This window comes from Varroa destructor, unplaced genomic scaffold (assembly GCF_002443255.2).
Source record: "Varroa destructor unplaced genomic scaffold, Vdes_3.0 BEIS01000005.1, whole genome shotgun sequence".
NCBI lineage: Eukaryota > Metazoa > Arthropoda > Arachnida > Mesostigmata > Varroidae > Varroa > Varroa destructor.
In genome coordinates, this window is record NW_019211458.1 from 34,957,211 (window position 1) to 34,977,849 (window position 20,639).

The window sequence follows — 20,639 nt, forward strand, 5'->3', positions numbered from 1 at the left end:
AGATATGCTACTTCCGCTCCGTTCGTCGCTCATAAACACAGTCTATAAAAGCCGTAGGCGGTCCAAGTGGCTAAAATAATTACGCCTTTTTTACGGCTAGTATGAGGTAACAAATATTTCTAAAAATTTCACTGCTATAATTCTGTTAACGGACTTGAAATGACGTTATGCAGAATGGATATTGAAATGCTGTGACATAGGTCCAACGAGCCCAACTGTGTAGTAAATTGCTTCTGGACGTATCCATAAGTCATGTGATTAGTACGTCTTTCGTAACGGACCCCTTTATGCAGTAGATGGGCACAAATCAAAGGCTGTTGATCATGGCTTCGTCCCTTGGGAAAGTGATAAGATATTGTATCGTTCTTAGGAGAAAACCACTCTTCTTAGGAGGAAAAAACAATGGAAACTTCTATGTTAGTTACAGAACAAGATGACAGTACAGTTGGTTCGATTCTAGTAGCTTCCCTGAAAAATTCGTCAATATTGGCGACCAAAAATATCGAGAAGCAACTTCCGATTTGGCTGTGTGTTTAACTATTTATGACCTAGTAGCTTTAGCAGGTATAAAGCAGACATATAGCTAGTCAAGATTGTTCTTCTCAGACTTACATACATAAAGGTAGGAGATCTTGTATAGAAAGTTCATCAAAAAACTCGATTTGAATTTTATTTATTTTTGTCGAAAAATGGCCTGACAGGGCCTACGCCAATTCTATTTAGCGACCCGACATGAAGATTGGGTGATTTTTTTGGATTAATTTCATTGTTAACATAATGAACATAATGACAATTATACGACATATGTATTTATTCACGTCACTGGCATTTTTTGTGGTACTTTCCAGGTGTAAATTGAAGCAATATGTACCACACGACAAACAAAGATCGACAAGATCGAACAAGAAGAAAAGAAATCGACCGTAAGTTCACCCGGTATTCTGGCACCAGCTACAGGTCCACAGCGAAAACATTACAGCTTAGTTGTGACCCTGGTATGAACCCTGGTAGTAAAGGGCCTTGGAAAATGGGGCCTCTGAAAATATTGTTCCATCTGACATGAAGCTCACCATCCAATGAGCTTATCATGGGTTTCAATTGTCAATAATCAATTAGAAAGACAACCTTATAAAGTTTGCCTTTTGGATTGAGTTTACGTCGCGGAACCACCTGTTGCTTAAGACGAGTTCTTTTTTGAAGGGTTTGCTTGGCCCAAAGTACGAGTTGATGGAGCTTTTTAACGTTCTGTAGCCTTTGTTGCTTGCGAGTATAGACAACGCTCTGACCGCGATGATGTCGCCGCCGCTCCTTCAAAAACGCGAACAACTTCGCCGGGGCAAAAAAGGGCTCGCACAAAGGGCTCTACACAAGCGTAACATAATTATTTCGTTCTAGGTCTCCTAAAGCGTGTTCGATAGACGTGTCTCTCCGTCGCCGTTACACTCAGATTATCATTATAGATCCATGTGTTGCATCACCCCGAAACGTAATATTTGTCCGTTTTCAATATGACGAACGAGTTGTATCGACTCATTGCCCTCTCTAACGTCATGCATTGACTTTCGCACACACTACTATTACTAGAGCCACGAAGCTGCTGTCGCTACTACAACAGCTATGCTAGAATAGACTGCAGTACACACTTCTGCCCAATGGAACACAACACTGTCCTTTCGTGGGCGATTTTCTCGTACATACCTGCAGTGCTTCATTGTGCAAGCAAGCAAGCAAGCAAGCAAGCCTTACTCTGAGTCTGTTCCATCATATCGGTAGATAGGTAACCTTATCATCCCCCCTCGCGTTCCTCCGCCCTGGCCGACAAGCCCACATGGTCCTTCGACTGCCCTCTACCCCACCGCAGGACCTTCTATCAGCCATCGTTCGCCTTACCCACCACTACCGTTTCCTGACCCCTTGCCCAGGCAATGGAAGAAGCTGGATAGTTCGTGGCAAGCTGTCATTTATTTTATTCGCCGCAGCGGCTGCTCACGCAGCCGCTTTTGGTATGGCAGTCCAGTGACTGGCGTTGCGCTGGCTAAGAGAAGAGGTCTTTCTACTCCCTGCGGCACTGGACACCTTTTCCTTTCTCCTTCTATCTCTTGTTTTTCTCTATGCCACACACTTAGCCCGCCTACTACAGACAGACACACACACACACACACACACACGCACCCGTCTCGCTTCAGCTAGTGCTGCAACGATGATGACGACAACGACGACCTCATAGTTTTTTCTGCGTCTCTCTTGCGTACTTGGTCCGTAGTGAAGAGGACCATATAAGACAGGCGAGGTGCAGCTAAAGACGACAATGTCACTGCACGACCGCGGCACTTTGCTATTCGTTCGTGGCCGTAGTGGACTGCAGCTCTTTCGGTTTGGTCTGTAGCTTGCTGTCTCATAGTGTGTTTCGTCTTTTAAAATTCGCAAAAACACCATTGCTTTTCTCATGCTCCACTCGATACCCTACCTGGTGACATCCTTGTCTCATCCTAGCCCTCTGCCTCTTTTACCCGTAGGAACTAAGCGAATGGCTTCGCAGACTCAATATCCATCGCAAGTTCTATTCGCTTCGTTCCTTTAGCGCTCTGACCGCAGACCGCGGTCCCCCGGACGGCAGTCCCCAAGGTGATGTCCCCAGAGACCCGTAGCAGGTTCACCAGCTCCCCTAATGCCACTCTCAAGGGTGGGTTTACTTTTGGGGCGAGTAAGTATTGTATGTATGTGGCAAAGCGGAGGAGTAGATGTGAACTATTCTCGAGAGAGTGATGGTCTCCTTAAGACTTCCCCCTATGTTTGGCCTCTTTTTCGTGCTTTCATTGCTTACGCGCGTTACTATGAGTGGCCTAAGGCTTTAACACTTGCTGTGAGCTAAAGGGAAAGATGCTTAAGGAGTGAGATAAGCTCCAATGTTGCCAGCACTTCGTCCTATAACCTACGTTTTCTGTTCTGCTGCCCCAAATACTATACATGCGAAAAGTGGCTTTTAGAAGTGGCTTCGTATTGCCTGTTAAAAAAAGACCCGGCACTACACGAGTGTGCTAAAACTGGCCAGAGGAGTCGTATCTAGTGGTCGAGATGCTACTGGTCGAACACTTTATCTACTGACATACACAAACCTACCTACAAACACACATATACGTGGTCACCTTGCCGGCAAGCGAGAAAGCCTGTACGCATACAATTAGCTGCGCCCTCGTTACCCCAACCATCAGCAAAGAGGGCTATGAATGGCTAAATAAATGAATGGCTTCTATATGGACGTCGTCGTAAGTACGTGGTCGTGGTGCCCGTTGACGACGCCAATGGTGGAAACAAAATCGGCACTGCTTCCCCAATAGACACACAGCCACACATCGCTGCAATAGAGCAGTTCACTAATGTGCTCTATTATTAAAAGGCCAACTAACACAGAGACGGACCGAAGGGCGATAAGTGGACTATAATAAATATATTTACGATGTGGTTGAGGACATCGGCGACGGTAGGTCTGCTTTGCGAATAAGAAGACGCGCTGAAGTATCGAGCCAGTATAGTCAATGTCAAAGATAGAAAAGGAGGCGTATCCCATCTGCGAGGGCTGTTTCGATGAATGATACAGACATCATTTACACCACCGCTGGCAATAGCGCCGTCCGCAATAAAAGGTTAATAATGATCCAATTAGTGTTATATATAAAGTATGGTACGTTTAAATTGAGAAACGCTTTGGTCGGCTGTTTGCTGCAACGCGCATGCGTTCGCCCGATGCCGCTAATACCAGAAGAGGGCTAATTTTCTATAGCACAAAGCGACAAACCTGTCATGGTCAAAAACAGCGTGCCCTGTTCGGAAACTGGAGATATTAGCTGTTGCTCTATCTTTCCACCCTGAACACACCATATTAAAAACTCCTTTTTTGCCTGGAATCTACGATATTGTCAGTTTTCCAGCGACTTCTGAAAAATCCGAGGAAGGCCTTTATGAGGTAGGCTGAAGGATACTCATAAAGGAGAACTCAAAAACTCATCAGACATTCATAAAAAGCCAGTCTTAATACACCGAAACTTTTCATACAGAAACCGATGACTGTTTTAGAGACTTGAATATCAATGCCAATTGGAGCGTTTCGATAAGCTCCAACGGTGACTCTTTTTGTGCCTTCTTTCACCTTCTAGACCCTTTAGCCGTCTTGAGCTTTTCTTTACATTTTGGGCCATCAGGTTTTCTGTCAGCCTAAAATTTAATTTCGCTGCAACGTTTGCGTATGCATATAAACGAGTTTACACATATCACTACGCTTACTACTAGAAAATAACTTGCACGTAAAGAAGCTATTGAAAGTTAATGGTTTAGGTCGCTCAAAAATGAACTTGCACATAGGATTAACATTACCGCCAGCAATAGTACTTTTCGCATATCCGAAACATTTCATAGAGCTATTTGTGTTTATTAAGGTAAAATTTTCGAAATAATGCATAAAAAGGTTCTCAGCTTGGACACATTATCCTTTATATGCGTAGGCATATTTAGGTCAATAGGATCTCTGTAATGGGACTGAACTAACTGACTCTGAAGATGTAATGGAACAAACAAAAGGTGTAGGGACCAGATCGAACTTCATTCTCGGCGAAAATAATTTTACTTGTGAGTAGGTGTCCTTGATTTTTTTTCTTTCAACTGCTCGTTTCACTTAAGCCACGTAAGCCCCAAATACTAAAAAAAAATGCTAAACGTACACTTGGGGGTCGGCTCTGAATTTTTGTTTCTGGAAGGAGCTGAGCGCGACCCGAATTTATAAAAAAATCCGTATCAAATGCTATAGCCGATTAGTTTTCGAAGTAGTAAGTTCACTATCGAGGACACGGCATGTGCAGGTCCACTTTAGGACTGCGAGAACGCTGGGATTTTCACTGCACTCGATGTAAACCTCCAGAGCCACTGACTGGAACGAAAGAGTATTATTTTATTAGCAGACTTAATGATTTCAATATTTAAACATTTTTCGAATCCTTAGAAACGTACGCGGTATTCTTCATGTCGTCTTTGGCCCATAACTTTCTGCTCTTCCAAGTTCAACTAGCCTTAATAGAGGTTGTTTAATTGAGTTGTCTTAAGTTTAATCAATATTAATTAAATATATTGAACGGCATTTGATACGCTGATGAGTGGTTTATTATATTCAAGAATTATATTATAATAGCTTCGGTTGATTGGTACGGCATGTGGATTTCTTGTTGTCCACTTTAAGCCTGTACATGGTTGTTGTGATAGCTTGTCCTAGTGATTAAACGGAGTGCCGTTTGTACTCTATGGTGTAGAAACTTCTATTTGAAGCACGACATTCGTTCGTAATACGGCTCCTTTTATGTTTTTTCGAACTTTAAAAGATCAGGATGTCGAGGATTTTCTCCATAGCTACAGTTTGTCAGGTATATCTCTTTTTTTTCTCTCAAATTTAACGAACTCCTATAGAATATTAGAAATAGGTCATAAGCCGTGCCCCATAATAGTTAGTGCATCATATTTTTTCATTTCTTTTAAAAATATCAATTAACGTCTTAACAAGGCCACTGACGGGGGGGAGGGGGGGGGAATATGTGTCAGCTTTTTTATATTTTTATTTAGATAGTATTTTTACATCGAAATTATGTATACGTACGTATGAGATACTCTCAACTCGGGAGATATACTGGGTGTATGATTGGCTTGTGATGTACCTTTCAAATGGACGCATTAAGTTACGTGAGTGTGCAGTGCCGTAAACTTCCTAGTCTAAGGACCCTAAAACTACCTATCTTTTATCTCCCTGTATCGAGGTCTTATAAGTTTATAGACCTATTAAAAAAAAAATGTGGAATCGTTCCCACGCGTCGCTTTAAAGAACATGTTCGTTCTCGAACTTAATCCATTCGTTTTATGCTTGAATCGTAAGCTGTGCTTGCTTTTTTCTTCAGGGAAGGAAATCACGGCTCCATATCAGGCATAGCAGCTTTCGCACACAGGGCTATCGGCAGGTCAGTACAAAAATTCGGGAATGCTGTCATGAGGGTCCTGTATACCGGAGTTCGTTGCTATCGTCGTTGGGCTGCTAGTGAGATCTGTTCTATCGTTTATGTAACAAGCGTACTCTGCTTCCAGAGAAGTTGGTTACAAGACCTTCATGAACCCGGGCATTGATCGCCATTCTAACATTGTGCAGTAACAGCCGTTAGTAGAATAGCACTAACAGGATTAACAGACGTCTTCGCAGTGCTGATAATTAAGCCTCACTGCAAAATCTGTGATATCTGTGGCTGATATTTACAATGAGGCATTTTATTGTGCGGTTAGACTTCATTGAATTGTTTCAATGATTATTGGCTACTTATACCAGGTAGAGAGAGGGAGACGTCAGGACTTGGTAGGAACTTACGCCAAGTCAGGGAAAACGTGTCCAAATCGAGCTCTAAAGAACTTCGATCAAGCAACTATTACGTCAATTGGCCAGAAATCTGTGCACCGCGTGATATGACTAATCGCTAAGTGTTGAACCGTGTGTACATAACCTAACGTCTCCTGAAAGTAAACGAGGAAAGTCCTTTTCATGCAAAAAGGGTAACGGCCGATGAACTCGAAATAATCCATAATAAGCCACTTAGAGCAGGCTATAGTCAAAGCGCGATACTGCGAGAGATAAGGCCAGACCTCAGCCGAACGAAGTAATGCATTTGGTGAGATCGCAGAGTGGTGCCATGTTCTTCAAAGGGTTTTTTTCAAACAACTTACCCATTACTTCAGTTATGAGTAATAATAGCTTGGCCGTCTAGAGTAATGCCTCCGAAAAAAAAACGCACAAATATCCTCGATAAGAGGATAGCCATGTCTTAGCATGTCGGCGCCAGGCTTCACGAATCTCGTGCGATCTGTCGAAAATTGTCGGAATTTAGATAGGATATTTTGTTTCACCCACCTTCAATTGCCCACCTTGCCTCTTTTTATTATTACCTTCTCCAATTTTTGTGAGACTTCCTTAGCGCGAAGAATTTTGCATCTTTAACAAATGCAAAAAAGCATTGACCGGTTGGTCGCAGACTTACCATTGGGAGACAAACCTATATTGAAGCGTCGAGGATAGGATTATAAATAATGGCTAATGCCAAGTTTGGCTAAGATTTTTTTAGAATCAGATAAAATTTTGATACGAGATCATGGATCATCAAGTTAACATTTGTGGAAATACGCGATATGATTAGTCAGTTTGGGTCGGGTTATTTCGTTCTTATGGATCCAAAATGTTCGTTTGACTAAATAGAAACAATTCGGATTTAATCTTTTACTAAAAATAGATCAGTAGTATCTGGGGAAGAGGCGCACAGTTGTATGAAAGGTCTTCCTTTTGTAGAAAGTGACATTAATTTACGCCAAAAAGTATAGCAAATCCTGTTTGGTTTACATAATCTTCTTTTGTGCTATTATTATTTAGCTCAATTCGAAGTTATGCTTGTTTCTGGCCCAGATGATCATATAGAGGTACACTTCTCTGGTACACTATTGCATATACAAAGTTTTTCCCATGATATACTATATTCTCTTCTGTACACCGTGTGTACAAATACAAACCTAAACTGTTCTAAAATTTGTTTTTCCATGTCAGAGTTCAGATCGGCTAAATTTGAAGCGGTACTGTGCGATTTTTGAACAAGTTCCTAAGGCTGAATTAAAAGTTTGTTTTTAGATGCGCTTTAGAAAGGCAATTTTCAGTCTTGCTAAAAACGTTGTGCAGGTAATAGTAAATAACGTTTTTTTTGGAAAGCAGTCTTAAAATGTACACTTCTAACTTGCAACCAACCAAAATAGGCTGCTTGTATGCTAGACTTAACGGCCATTAACAACTAAATTTTTTAAGAACCATATAACGATCGTTTCGAAATGTAAACATTACATTAATGTTTAGACAAAATGTCATGTAGAAGGTTTTGCATGACCCTATCTAAAATATACTAGGCCTATTTTTATATTACAGTATCATATCTAAGTGACGCCGTCGACTTTGACGTATATGTGATCCTATAACTGTTAGCATTCTTTGTTCTTACAGCAAGTCAGACATAATAATAATAATAATACTATACTAGTTAGACCTGCCTAAGGCTCCAATAGGAACCGTTGATTGAATATAGGTGTAATTTTTTACGTTTAATTTCGGCTTAAATAACAAAAAAATTAGCCTACGTTTAGTAAGAAACGTTAACATTATCATAATCCCTTCTTGTGCGAAGGCATGATTTGACATGATTTATTGAAATAGCCGAAAAACAGTAATAACTATAGAGCTGGCTGGCGCATACGTGGCTAAACGCTATAAAACAAGATTTAGACAAGTGTTACCTCGGACCGGTTTGTTTTTTTTTTTTTCTAGTATAAGAGTTTTAGCCTTCTGTAAAACCTACGTTAATGTAACGAGCTGAACACGTGACTTCATGAGCTGGGTGGGGTTATAAATGTACTGACGCTGCTCCCTCGTTACACGTCTTTGAAAGATCAGTACGCAACCGTATGTAGCCTGTGTGTGCTTACGGCTACTCTTCGTGCACGTGCATGTTTCTTCTATACGCGTCTGCATATGAGTTCAACGAGTATCCAATCTAGTGGAAATTATAAACCAAGTAGATATTTGACAAACCTAAATCTATTTGTTTCATAACTGAAAGCATTACTATGCGACGGGACTGTTTACATTACGGGCCCACTTATCCAGCATCCTCGATAAAGAATTCAAGTAACAGAGATTTGCGTTACATTTTGAACAAAGCCCATAGCACCATCCCTCATTTTGGACACGCTGCGTCTCTGTACTCGCAATATGTACGATTCAAGTTGATACAAGCACGCCTTTATTAATTTAGAGAACCATATCGTAGTTTAGTCCGTGCATAGTATTGTTTTCAGCGATAACTATTCGCTGGAATAGTAAACCCACAAACTCACTTCATCTCTGTCCTTGTGGATTAGAACTAGACGGTCTGAGATTCCAAGCCAATTTCCTGTTTATTCTTACTTATTCTTAATAGGAGCCAATTTAACAGATGCTCGCTACGTTCGTAGAGCTCGTGTTCTAATAGTTGCCGTGCCCCATAATGTATCAGGATAGTTAGATAATAAGATCTATTCCCTTCTGCCTTAACATCAGATATCTCAATACCATCATTACTGAAGTTGCGTTAACCAACCATGATCCTAACAATTATTCACTGAATTTATATTCATACTTTTCGTCGACATATTTAATTCAGAGGCAATTTTTGCTGCTTAAACAGCTTCCTGGAATCAGCTGTCAAGCATCAAGAACTTGCCCCTATAGAAAATCTAGCCGGGACGGGTCTTGCTGGACTGATCTGAGGCTTCGCCCATAGGTCTATAAAATAGCATAGTAACTATATGCCATAGGTACCATTTGCCAACGCTGAAATTTGCAATAGCGATGGTCACACGCTCACGTTTATCACAGCAATGCAATCTAAAGGATATGCATTAACCGTCCAAATCGAAAATTATATGGTATCAATAATTTTAATTTCACAACTCAATTTGATCAACCCAATAAGTAAGTTCTAAGGTTCTAAGTTTCTAAGTAAGGTCTATACACGCTTTTACCCTAAAACCAAGGCGGTGATGAATTGACCCATAAGAGTATAGGTTTAGTATCTTAACAAGTATATTCTCTCAGTTCTATCCATCTATCCTAACTAATTTAAAAAGCGATATAAACACTACCACCAAATAGAATGACTGAAATGCGGCATAATCACCTAATTCTTTTCAACAGTACGAAAAAAAATTCAATCTGCGAACAACGCTACCCCATCCCGTTGATCAAAATGCCAGAATCGTTTATGCACTGTAGCAATGCGTTTATGACAATCTCCATATGAGCTATAATGTCCTAGCGTATCGCTATGAAGATAAAACTGTGGAATCGCCGAACCAGGCCAGACCGTTTGGTAACGAGATACTTCCTTGGCTGTGATACCTGCCTCTCAAATTGCCACCGCTGGACGGTCTTGTCAGGCCGGTTAAACGTACGTGTCCAACTATAGCGTCTCGGTACTTGCTAAATTTTAACCAAAGCTTCTTGTTTGACATGTTGCTTAAGAAGCGTTCCGTTATGCTCATCTGGGTCAACGTTGGACTACACAAGTGGATATATTCGACGTGTTCGCATCCTACAAGCCTAGATAAACGCAATGGCACTCTAAAGCAAAAAGTGATCTGAATCCTTTGTTGCTGTCAACATCGCCAGGGTGAGCGTAAATTATTAGAGTCGTGCAGCAGCTGTCCTTTAAGAGAGCGAAGCTGCGTCGCTGCCCTACACCCTCATTAACCCAATGCTAAAAAGGCAAAGATTTATATAGATAAGTGCTCATATATCCCACACGCCCATACGTTCACGGATTTTCTAGAATGAAGCCGATTGAATTTCTTTCTGCTTGTGAAATACGGCCAACGATGGGACGGGGCATTTTGCTAAGGGCATCCTCTTCTTGCCGTATCAGCGATTCAGGTACGACAAAAGCTGCAAGCTATCTAGTAATCTCATTAGATATCCTAAATAACTGATTAGATATCAATAAATAAAGATTTAGTTACGTTTATAACGGGCTGACTCATGAAACTTCCAGCCAAGAACTTTCGTATCTGCTGCTAGGGCTTGCATAGAGTCACCCATTAAAAAACGGCAGGCCACTGGTTCGAGTTCGGCAGGCGTTTCATTTCAGGAGACACGTTTCCGCGAAGATCGAAGTTAGAGATGTTTAAAGGAACATTAGATTGAATTAATTTCTGTGCTTTTGTATAACTTCCAGATTCGAACAAATCGAGGCGCTTTTATGTCGCGATGCGATTCCTTGTTGCGGGTTATACATCTATGCGAACTCACCCAATACGCAATACTGACGAAAATACGCCCAAACCATTTCTGGTACATCTACCCCAGAACTCGTAAAGTGGCAGTTGAAGCCTGCTTCCTTCATCAGTTCGGTAGATAAAAAGCAACAAGTGATTGACGCAGGTTAACAGTCATTGGCATCATCAAACAAAACAAGATGCACTTTATGTTCGTCATGGCATAATAAGAGTGACTGACTTAAGCAAGAAAATCCTCTAGGCGGCGCTAAGGTTTTCCTGCCGAATGTGTTGCCACAGGGGTTCGGTCTTTACAGCCAAGCATCGTTTTGTAAAAAAGAACTCCTTAGGAAAAAGGCGGGTGCAGAGGGTTACGGCCAAGAAAACGACGAATGGAGTCCTGGCTTGCCTTGCGCGAAGCGTTCGCAGAAGTTCAGGCACGTCGCAGCCCGCCAAGGCAACGATACGGAGGCAAGGGTTAATAATGCGCTAGGGAGAGGGACATATCCATTGGTACAGGTATCAGCCTCTGAAAAGGGCGCTGGCATACGACTCGGCCACCTTCAGCTTGGGCTTAGGAGAGGACGCGGCGACCTAATTTGTGTGTACTATAGGACACAAACAACCACATACACTTAGCTAAGGTGACTATAGAGAGCTGTATTGCTAGATATTAGATTAAAGGTTACTTAAGTTTTGCTATGGCATCTAAAGTAAATTCTACGATAGGCAATGTTTTTTTTCACAAATATTCAAGTCACCAGGCAGTCTGAGAGATCTCTAAGTGTGTTAATTTTAAGTTTTTTTTTTTTTTTAAATAATGTATTTTATTAGTAAATTCACAAGCATAAGACCGCATGCGCCCAACCAGATTCAGACCAAAGGTGTCCGGAACTAACGCTTTCACTATCACGCTTCCTTGACATGTTAAATATTTGAGGTGTTTAAACAGCAATTTTAAATGTTTAAATAATGTTGTCAATTCTTATAGATAGATTAACAACGCAACATTTTATGTGCTTTTATGCAGCTTATCGAAGATCACACACAAGGTGTTCGCGATAGATCAAGATAAAAGCTTTTTAGCCATATTCCTGACTGTCCTTTAGAAGCAGCGATGACATTACTGTATTTAAATCTGTTGCTCAATCACGCCCCATACTATGTACGCGATTTGCGCGAACTTAATCCGGGCTGTAAGCGATCTTGAACTCCTGTTGGAGAACATGCCTTCATGCTCAGCCGGCCCCGCTCGGATTTGTTTGTATGAGAGGTTTTGTCATTCCGCTGAAACCGTAAAGCCTACTAGGGATACGCTTCTCTGAAAGATGTATGGCGTCATGAGACTTTTTCTACTAGGTGCCTAATGTAGGCTACGCAGAAATTCAGTAACGTAAATCATGGCTTGCGTATAGAGAAACATCTTCTGTATAATAGGCAAGCTAGCGATCGGTTCTGAAACTGAGTGTTGCATCGACGCTGATCATCCATTCGTCATTAGAGAATCGGAGACGGCCCGTTGTTCCATGCTTAAAGAAGCCCAAAACGATCTCTTTGATTGCTTCGATGGCATATGATCTAAATTCAAAGCCGTCGCGAATAATTTCGAAACATCGTATTAATAGCTACATCAAATTTGATCGCCGAAACGGGTATCGAAACATCAGGATAGGCAAAATGCATCTTTTTATCCTTGCCAATTGTTCCTTTCATGGTTTTACCGCCCGGGCGACCCCTGATTTGTTTTTCAACCGTTACGCAGCTGCTTAATCGTAATACAGGAAGCCTTCGATTTCACTTAACCCGGCATGTGTATTATGTCGATGGAAATTCGTCCGCCATAGTGCCTGACTTTCGATCATATTCCGAAGACAAACCCCCTGCCTCAGCGTTGATGATTTTGTGGCTTTACCCTAGAAAAAGTGAGCGTTGAAAGATCGCACACAAAGTTATATCTACTATAAATGTACTTTCAAAATAGATCCCAATATACTGCGAAATCCAATGATGTATCATGAGCCTGTTGCTTAATCCCTACATATTCAGCCCTATATTTCCTATGTTATTGTCATTCCTCGTACTAGTTAACATACGTACATTCTATGCTAATAATAACTTATTGGCGAGATAGATAGGTTACTAACCTTGTCTACTTATACAGCCATGCCACTATAGTCGGTCTAAGTTGAACCCTTCAACTAAAACTTAGCCAGTTTCTATCCGTTATCTGAGCCAAATAGATATAAATACTGGCTCATCTGTGTTCCTTGAACACTTCTTTGCGAAATTTACGCAATGACAAACATTTTCTTTAATGTTAAAACGTGGCAGCCTAGCTCTGTTCTTAATTGAGCGTGCGTATTACAGTGTGTGATTCCGTATTGTTATATTGAAAAGTGCTGCTTCATTCAGCTACATAGAAAACTTAGTCAGCTGCCTTACTTACACTTGAGATACTTTAGTTTCTCGTCATTCTTGATACCTGGGTACTTATTCGTTGCCGAATGACAGTCGTTTGTATAGTGTTTCTTAGCCAGTCCTTGATATAGTTTGTGCGTTTTTGTCCCGACAGAGATGTGTTATGCACACGCACGTGCACATGCTGAATGGCAAAGGCTCGTACATGGGCATATATATGTAAAAAATAGCTGTTTCGATCGCTCAGGTAAGATTCAAGAGTGGTGGCCTTGCGCTCGGCACTCAAGTACTTTTTCTCGCTTACGTGCAGTCCGCGCATACACGTCTACCGAATTAGGCGTTTCCGCCTGTCGGAGAAATTAACGCAATCGTTAGTACAAATCAGTACACAGTTGACGTTCTGGTATATTAACGATTGGCGTGTTTTCCAGTGATTGGTGTGGCGTCAGCTGAATGATCGCTTCCAAATGCTGAGTAAATAAATGGGCATCGTGACACCTCATCACCGTTACGACTAAGAGTTTGACTGGACGACCTTCTGTAGGTGGCCTGACCCAATATTGTTCGGCGACAGAAAATGCCAGATAAATAAAGGAGAACATTAAAGGATAAAATTAGGGAATTGGCTAGGGTATTGGATTTTTCTATCCTTTGTACGTTAATCGTTTTGAATGTACGTTAGCAGACGCACCCGTTCATTGGCTTCCTCACTGAAATTAATACCGCTCATTTTCGGCTTGCATTAGCAAGCTCTTAAAATAGGCTCACGCTATCTAATCTAAAGACTGAAATGTATTTGGCAGGAAACCTCACTCAAACCATGAGCTGAGTGTCCCCTTAACGACGTCTTGTAGAATTTCGTATAACGAAGATATTTGTCATCGTTATCTCACGACGACTTTCGAGTAAGTAAATTCTTCCTCGAGAACCGAATATTTGCATTTCTCTGCCACTTCACCCTCTCTCAATTTTCACGTTGTAACTCTGTATTAGGCGGGGTTTACAGAAAAGGGCGTGTTGGACGATTGGAACTGCGTATTTGTGCGCGCCTGTATGTGTACGTGTGAGTGTCTGTTCGGGGGTATGAAAGTGGGATAGTCTGCGGAATCGAGAGTGGGGGAAAATGGGATGGGCGTGTGATCTCGAACTACCAAGACCATGAACCCACGAACTTCATCTGTCCGTCTCTTGTAGTGCCCGATGCTGAGTTGCTAGCAGAGCGCTGCGGTCCGTTTGGAGTATCCAATGCACGGGGTGCGGGGTTTACGATCGCTGCAATTGGAGCTCATTGCACTTTGCAATGAACGGTGCCGAGGACGCCACACAAGCGCCTACACACACATACTCGACTGCACTAGCCGCAATCGCCGTTGCAGCTGTACTACCGGTCGGATAGCCCCTAGCCGGTCAGCCAATAAGCATAGCAGCTCCGGCTGCTCGGGCGCTGCCCGCGCGATTCTACGCTAGAAACCCAACGAGGCATTGCAGCCAGTCAAGTCGGCCTGCTTACTAGCTCGCTCATTCTACGAGGCAGAAGAAGTGAGGTATGCAGTTTGTGCCGGGGTAATGTCTGCACAGGCGATGGCAAAAGGTGGGGGTGGAGAAGGAGGAAGAGCAGTAGCAGAGGGAGAAGGGCGTCGTGACCAGAGATCTCTATATATATACACACATATGTATATATCAGAGGTGGCGGAGGTTAGCTATCGGTGAAGCACGTACCAGTCCTCGTGCGCTACTGCGAACGGATGCGGTTGAGTAGGCAGTAACGGGACACGTTCCGTGGAACAGGAGGAAATGGGGATCCACCAAAGAAGAGGTAGAAAAACGAAAAAAAAACTTCAGGGCTTGCCAACTTCAGGGTCAAGATAGGTCTTCCAAGAATTGTACACAACGTTGCTGTTCGACGAAATATACCTTCACACTGACATGAGATAAGGTGATTTATTTTGATACAAAGAGGTATTTCGCAAATGTAGTATTTACGTAATTTCGACAACTGCAGGAAATTTTCACCGTATCGATATCAAATGCCTTGTCGCGTATTCGTGACTATCTTGATAAAATAATGTCAGCAGATTTGGTAGTTCCGAGACATCGCTGAAGATGCTCTTCCATGGCAAACTTCGCAAATGATCAGATGCAATAACCTTAAACGCGGTACTGTGAGTAATACGTTTCGCAGAAGTCAAAACACGCTGGCGCTTTAGAAAAGCCATGTTCTTCCTTTTGTTAGTGGAACTCTTTTGTGATCTTGCTTGTCATTGGAGCAATCAATTGCTGTTTGTACAGGTATCAATAACGCTATTATAAACGTTGAGTACACGATGGATAAATACGTTCGTGTGATTATCATCGGTATTCCCCCTTCGGTGTACCTGCGTCGAGGCCTTAATCGTGCTCGAATGTATGGTATGTAGTTAAAGAACAGAATAAGAGAAGTCAAGATCGTGATGGCACACGGTAGCTAAAGCTGAAGGCAGAACACTCACTAAACGGCGGTCTTTCTTCTAGGCTGTTTTAAGCAAAATTAATGCCAGTGTAGTTATAAAATAATAAATATGTTACCAAAGTAGACGTTCCATTAGGGTAAAAAAGGGCGACCCTGCCGTTATGTTTACGCTGGTGGTGTGACCTCGTTTCCTTTGTATTGGAACTCTTAGGACAGCTATACGGGTTCTATATATTGATATAATCTAAACATATTTACACCCGTTTCATTAGAAACCTTATGAATATTTTACTCGGTACTGTTGAATTGCTTCTTCTTTAATTGTTCTAATTAATGTTTAGCAAATCTGCTAGAATATAGATCGTTCGCGATACGGTTGATTTACGCTCCTGTTTATCTATATTAAACCTACTCAGGTCAATACTGTCCACTCATCCGATTAAGCAATCGCCTATCAGCTAACAACAGAACCACAAGGGATGTTTATTATAGGTTCTCACACACACACACACGCACATATGTACACGGGCAAAACAACGCGCTCACACGACCTAAAAGTTGGTATACAATCAATCGTATAGTAGCCCACATTAAACCCGCCTTCACAGGAACGTCTAGTTTGTACAGGCGAGTCAGCCTATTTAGGTTACATAGTTGGGGGTTAGATTCGCTGAAGCAACATCACAATCGTGGCAATCAGCGTAAGCAGGCAGCAATTGCCAAGTTATCTCCAGAAGCCACATAATCTCCCCTTCCCATTGCTCTGCACCGCACATCCACCTATACAGCCCACGCATCCATACTACACTATGCCATACTAACTATATCAAAACTATCACAGCAACTTCCACTTTTGCATCTGTCCTCTCGCTTCGACCTGTTCACTCGTCGAACCTCCAGTTCTATCAACCACATCTGTAGCATCTGAGCATGGATCGTTCGGTAGAGGATAGCGTCTAGTAGGATGACGTAAATGAGTGCCGTTTGCGTAGAATGACTTAATAGTAACGTGACGTAAAAATAAGAATCAATTAAAATGACGGCAAAAGTCGATATCTGCTGAGTGATAAATATCGAGTACGTTTGGTGTATGGACGGGTGCGAAGGTATGCTATTGCGCAAATTTTGTCTATGTACGTAAAGACAATAGGCACGGTGTGTGGAGTATTTGTACACGAATGACATTTGTTTGCTTCTATTTAGTACTATGTGACGCGCGTGCGTCTCATTGTCAATCTCTGCATGTCGCTATGTATGACCGCGCACATTATATACAATGCACACGATCAGTTTTATGGGCTTTTTCCCTCTCTTTCTCCGTTTTCGTTCGTGTTGCAGTTCGGTATGACTCGCTTTCTTTGGTGTCCTGCTCGTGGGCCCGACCCCCCTGACACCTTGGATCGGCCCAGTCAGTCGAAGTCCCACCGAATGATCATCTGTAATGTGTAATGTAATACCGGCACCGATACCAGCTTCACAGGAGAGACTATTGAGGTCGTGTCGCCTGCCAGTACTGCCACCCGCGCGCGAAACCCGACTCCAGCTCAATGAGAACTTATGGCTGCGCTGCGGTAGACCGTGCAGCCCACAACAAGCGCGCCAGTGGTCCTATATGCGTACGGGAGCATATCAAGGTGCCCTTGTGGTTGCGAAACTGCATCGGCTGGTAAAGGACTCTAGCGGGAATCAGCCAGAAAGAGAAGAACGGACAGAGCAAACTATGGCTTCTCCTTTGCATCGCCGTCCTTTACTTCTGCGTCGAACTCTGGCTGTAGAGAGGACAGCGAATGGAGTCGAGCACGAAGACCAAAGCAAAGTCGATTGATATAGTGGGAGCACTCACTCACGCGACCAGGGCAGTTGTTCTTGCCGCCGCCGCTGCTGCTGCTGTTGGCATTATACTCAATGATCATCATGACGATACTCGCGCATTTCGGATGGAGTGAAAAAAAAGAATGCAAGCGTGAGAGAGGGATACATACCGCTTTGGATCGCCGAGGACTCTGCTGCTCTGTGGCGCGAGAACGGGGCAGCCCACAACGGCCGTTTTTATTGACGACAACGCCGTCGCCTCCCTTATGGTGGCCCTGATAGCTGCCTCACGCCGAATCCACAGCTTGCGCCGAAGCAATCCAAGCGGCTAAGTGTGCACCGATACTCTCTTCGTGGCATACTGTCAGCCTCGACAGGCTTCCCCTTCGTCCTCAAAAGCACCTACCCCCGCCCAAAGAGTTTTTCCTCCCTTCAACAACCCTCATATCATTTACCAGCCTCAACGCACTGCGAACCCCTCACTCTTGCCGGCCAGCTCGTACATTTGTATGTGCCGATGCTGCCGAAGGCGGGTCAGACGTAATTCACTTGAGTCTATAAATGGTCCTTGCCAATAAATGCATTCGAGCCTAACGAAGGTAAACTGGTACAGCTATATCGGTCGAATTACAGTAATAACAAGGGCGGTTGAGGGTTGAAGCAGCGAATAGGTGGGAGGGAAAGACAATGCAACAAATCAATTTAAAGATGTGTCGTTCTCACTGTTACTAGCAGCATAAAACCTATCAAGAGACATTGTGGCACTGTTTGACTGGTGCAGCGATCCTAATGTGATCTTCTTCGATCAACTAAAGCAGCGCGTTAATGAAGCATCAAACGAATACAAGACTGTTTACGTTCCTCATAAGGCTTTGGGCCATCTTGCCTTTTGCGAAACTCACCCTAGCTCCCTGCAGGTATAGTGATTTTTTAGCTTTGCATGATAGTTGATTAAGGGGATACTACGAATATTTGATGGGATTTTTCGCTTGTTCTGCGCTAAACATATTCGGTAAAAAAAAAAAATACAAGAATTCGTTCGAGAACAAAAATGCTCCCCTTCGAAACCATCTTTTCAGATTTCAGGGAAAGCTTGCTGCTAGCGGTACCTTTAAATTGTGTAACCTAACTTTTCACGGGCCTTAACATGTGCTATACGTTGGATGTCATGGATGAGTCCTTAAAGCAGCTATTCGGAAAACAACGCTTTGGATATTCATATTAAACGTTCATTTTCAGTCAAATGATCAGATCGTCATATATATATATATATATATATATTCAAGCTATATTAACTATTGTAAGCTGTACATAAAGAAAAGACGAGAAACTGGACCGCCTGATATGGCAGGATGTTCTCATTAAGTAAGCTGAGTTTACAGGTTATGTAAGTACTTCGTTCGTTTTGCTTGCTTGTTGAAAGACGGTACGCACCAAATTGCATTCATCAGAGTAATTTTTCCCCTGAAAAATTCAAACTATTTATTTTCGTCCTGTAAAGACGTTAGGCTTTTACGTGCCTCTATGACGTAATCGATGAAACGGTACTAACGTTATTTAGGGGTATATGCCCCAGATCGGTGCTCCGCTGTTCATCGCTCAACTACTGCTTTCCAGAAATCGCTAAATACCACCATTGGTGTCTACGCGTAAGCTATTGAAGTGTACTTATGCTCGCAGAGGAAGTAGCTTGTCATCTTCTTGCAGGAGAGGTCATATGATTCTGTGCTCAGGAGTGGATATCGCCCGGGAACGAGGATAACGACAAGCTGGAGGAGACGAGACTCCCCTGTCTTTGTTCAGAGGTGGCCGAGTTACTTCATGCTGGCTCATACTTCATTCCTGATGCATGCGCATGAATGGCACATGCTAGCGTCTAGCACAACGAGTAGTCATACCTCGGCCAATACGGTTGGTCGCCGAGCAGAGGCTGGAAGACATCCTCGGATCGCTGCTGGGACAGGCCAAGCCACCAAGAACTGTGGCCGGGCTGGAGACGCAGCCGGTGCCAACTAACTCCTGGATCACGTGGCATTGTATATCTTTCACACGGTTAGGACACCCGATACCGAGCGAACCCCCCGAAAGGACAGTGAAGGGAGATCCTTCGCCATAGATTTAAGAAGGGGGTGCCGCGAAGATGCTTGCGTGAGTAAGAAACATTTCAACTTGGATGGTAATAACAACTATGCCATTGGTTTGACTACCCGATATAACGCTAGTTAAAGGTGTTTAAAGTTTTAACCAAGTCAGCTTAGTGCTGATTTACAATATAATTCAATTGATAGTATCGTAACTGCCGATTACTTTGCTATGGAGTCGTTTATGAAAATTGTGGGTTTTACTTGGAAATGTGCAATTCTGTCTTCAATGTGCAGATTCTTCGAAGTCGATTTTTTGAAGAACTGTATTAAACATTTTCTTTCAGTTGAAAATTCGGTTTGCCGAACAAAAAAAGAAAAAAATGGAAATTTAAACACGGTGCACATATTAAATGACAAGACCGGGCTGGTTAGGGATATAAGCCCACCTGGCAATCATTGTGATCCTAATTACCCAGCCCAGATGGCCATCATCAGCGACAATTCATATATTTTTTTCTGTACTACAGCCAATGAATTTCTCAGCCTCAAATTGAGCGTACCTATGTTAAGCCTATTGTCGGTTTTCCATACAGCTGTTTTTTAATGATGAGTGCTGGTCTGTGATGTGTAGGCATGGGCATAAACCGGTCACTCCCTTTCAAGCCATCGTAGTGCTAATGAGGAATGCTTCTGGCGGAGACTTCGAGGTTGTAGTTTCGAGGCCGCCGCCGCCGCCGCCGTCGCCGCCGAACGAGAGCCGAGACGCGAGAGATCCTGTGTGAAGCTGCAGTAGGGCTAACTGGCCGATGCCAGCCACAGCGGCAATAAAAGTTTGGAAGAGGTAGCCGCGCCGGCAAAGTCACCTATGCGAAACCGCGCATAGCGCACTTCCCTGCTCCTACGACCGGCACGCTCATAGACACTTCGTAGATCCTCTCACTTCTACAAAGACAGTGAGAGACACGCACAGTCGATCCCTCTTTTTCACGCCTTATCATCCTGTCTAATAGGAGACC